Source organism: Rhinopithecus bieti, unplaced genomic scaffold (genome assembly GCF_001698545.2).
Source record: "Rhinopithecus bieti isolate Rb0 unplaced genomic scaffold, ASM169854v2 scaffold_56913, whole genome shotgun sequence".
Taxonomy (NCBI): domain Eukaryota; kingdom Metazoa; phylum Chordata; class Mammalia; order Primates; family Cercopithecidae; genus Rhinopithecus; species Rhinopithecus bieti.
In genome coordinates this window covers 57,364-60,971 of record NW_016821789.1, presented here as the reverse complement: position 1 = coordinate 60,971, position 3,608 = coordinate 57,364, and positions in this window count along the sequence as shown.

The window sequence follows — 3,608 nt, the reverse complement described above, 5'->3', positions numbered from 1 at the left end:
AAAAAAAAAAAAAAAAAAAAAAAAAAAATTGTCATTTCCACACTTGACTAATTTTCCCCGTGTCAGAATAATTTTCCTATTCTAACACCACAGAGGTGTACCCTTCTGATTTCTTCTATAAATTCCATTATTCACCTTTAAAATTTAAATCAACTCTCCAGTCAGATTCACTTTATTGGGTTGAGAGTAACAATTGATATGATTTTCTCATCAGGTTGAGCAATTTCAGCTTATATGGAAAATGTCATAACCTGGTTGCTTTTCTCTTCTCCCACTTGTTATTGCCTTCCAGGAAACATCACATCCTCCTTGGAGCTCACTTCCCATGAAGACTCGAGGTCGCTCTCTCCAACGCTTCCTGCTTGCTGAAGTCAGCACCAATCCCTGGCACCGGCAAACGAGACCTTGGTGTCCAGAATCGTCAGCGGGTATTTGCTTAGATGATCAGTTACTCTCATGGTTTTAGGGCAGAGTCTACCCTTTTTTTTTTTTTTTTTGAGATAGAGTCTCACTCTGTCGCCAGGCTGGAGTGCAGTGGCGCGATCTCAGCTCACTGCAACCTCTGTCTCCCGGGTTCAAGCGATTCTCCTGCCTCAGCCTCCCGAGTACCTGGGACTACAGGCACCCGCCACCACACCCAGCTGATTTTTGTATTTCTAGTAGAGACGGGGTTTCACCATATTGGCCAGGCTGGTCTTGAACTCCTGACCTCGTGATCTGCCCACCTCGGCCTCCCAAAGTGCTGGGATGACAGGCGTGAGCCACCGTGCCCGGCCCCAGTGTACCTTTTAGAGTCATTTTCCCTGTGTAGCCCTCTTGTTTTTGACATCATTTGTCCACTCCTGTTCCAAAGCATCCTTTCAAGGATTGTTGTGTAAGAAATCATTCTCAGAGATGTTAATGCTGCCATCACTGAGGGTAAAAGACAGACATGACCATGTAACAAAGATTCTGCCTCCCACTTGAAGGCCCTACATATTTCATGACAGCCTTGATGATGGTGGGATGCTGAGAGATAAATGATTTTCTGGAAAAGGAAAGGATGGGTTGAGGGATGAGAGAAAGCACTGTGGTCATGGAGTAAATGTGTTCATCAAGCTGGAAACAAGGAGGAGTAGGAAGCCTCCCTGGTCCTGCATGCTAGTGAAAGTGAAGCTCATGTCAGGGAAGAAGGATTTTTTTTTTTTTTTTTTGAGACGGAGTCTCGCTCTATCACCCAGGCTGGAGTGCAGTGGCCGGATCTCAGCTCACTGCAAGCTCCGCCTCCCGGGCTTATGCCATTCTCCTGCCTCAGCCTCCCGAGTAGCTGGGACTACAGGCGCCCGCCACCTCGCCCGGCTAGTTTTTTGTATTTTTTAGTAGAGAGGGGTTTCACCGTGTTAGCCAGCATGGTCTCGATTTCCTGACCTCGTGATTCACCCGTCTCGGCCTCCCAAAGTGCTGGGATTACAGGCTTGAGCCACCGCGCCCGGCCGGAAGAAGGATTTAAACAAGCAACTGAATGTGCTTTGCTTACTGTTCATTCTTTCCCTGGCAGAACAGTGAAGACTCAAGGGTGGCCAAATTGATAGAGCTCTGGGTGACTTGAAAGCATTCTAGCTTCCTTATTTGAGCCTTACGCAGACAGCAGGCAGGTGGCACTGGGAAGGCTGAGCTTTGCTGCTGCCTTCCTTACCAGTGCAGATGCTCTCCTTCTCTACTCCCCAGTTCCTTCTCTGTGCCTATCCTGACTTCGTCAGCATTAAAGAAGAAACTAAATATTCTTGGAATTTGTTGTAAGTGGGGAACTCAAACTTCTACAGCTCTGCTGGATACGCATGCCCCTGTTCCCATCCTGGCCTCTGTGGTGCAAGGCAGCGGGGGTGGGCTAGGTGCAGGAGAGGCTGAAAGTCCCCGGGGGATAAGCATGGGTCATGGATGCAAGCATGGGCAGAAAAAGCCTCAGTATCTGGCCCTCCCTGGTTGCTGAAAGTACAAGCAGAAGAAGGAAGCTTCACAGAACTTACTGTGAAGAAACGAAAGAGAAAACCTCCTCTACCCTGGCAGCCCCCATGCTCGCCTCATCTACACCCCTGCATTTCCCTCAGGCTGCCTGGGATCACGTGGTACAGCCGGCTAGAGTGCAACTTCTGTATCAGGGAAACTGTTTGTGCAGCAAACTGGGTGGCCGGACTTGAAGAGGTGGCTCTCACGTAACGTATATTTAGAAATCACCGGACTGAAGCACGCTGGAGGAGTTCAACATGAGTTTCCAGATCACTCTTTATATTTTCATGGTTTCCGGCCGCCATCCACTAGGCAGCCTGGAGGCTTCCACCCACTGTGTTTTAGGGACCAGGTCCTGGGGAGACAGGGACGCTTTCCAGAGGCTGAAATCCCACCCTCAGAGCCTTCTGATCTTTCTGGATTCAGGAGGGTTTCCTCCCAAGGTGAAAAGGGGAGGAGGCGGGTTAGGGAAGCATTGTCTTCTCCCTCTCCCTCCAGTGTTTCCTAACCTTCACACCATGTTTGACTTAACCACACAGGGTCCACCCACCCCTATATCCAGCCTCACACGGGACTTACAGCATGACTCTCTCCACGGGTGGGACCCAGCCAGGAGTAGTGGTTGAAACTCACCAGGAGATTCCAATGTGCAACCCAATTGAGGGTCAGTTTCTTTTCGTGCTTATCCCACTTTAACCCACCTGTGAAACACCTGGGGTTGTTATTCAGCTGCAGATACTGATTCAGCAGGGGCGGCCTGTGCCTGAGGGTCTGTGTTTCTCAGAAGCTACAGGTCTGCGGGTGACACTCTGGGCACCCAGTCCTCTTTGCTCAAGTAAATGAAACACGATGATTGGAATGCAAGGAAATTGGCCTGAGGTGAAAAGGAAAACTCAAAACACCTGTTAAGAGGTGTCATGGTTCAGAGAATTTTATTCATATGGAAAGAAATTAACCAAACAGAATTTTACAATGACTTTTAATAACAAAGGATCCAAGGCTAATAGAGTACATCGTTATAAATGAAATTCATTCACAAACTTAAAGTTACTCTATTGTTTACATGTGGTATGATAATGATAATAGTAAGATACATTTTACCATGTGCCATTCATGGCGTGCTTAGCATAAGTTACAGAATCCACTGAATCACTCCAACATGGAGAATATTGGCACCTCAACTTTACACGTGCGCTAGCTGAGATGCCCTCTCTGTCACAGTGGAAATCAGAGTCTAGGTAGCTTTGTAAAATAAATGGACTATTTCCCTTGTTTGGTATCCTGGTAAAATGTATACGGTATAAAAAAAGAACAGTTTCTTAAATGTTCGAATTCACTGATAAAAAAAACACATTCTTCCAAGAAAAAAAAAAAATCCCCATTTTTCCAAGGCTAAGCATTTCTCACTACAACTCTCCTTCACAGTCAAATATTGTGGAGTCAGTAGATACTGAGGTTTTCCACTACCATGGAAGGGCCCTTTGCCCAGAATTACTCAAATCTCAGTCGTTGGCTCCCTCCCCCAGATGAGTGTCAAAGCTTTCTATTGACACTAGTGGAACACTGTTTGCTTACGTTGACTCCGTTTCTCACATAATTATATGTAATTGAAAAGAAAAGTA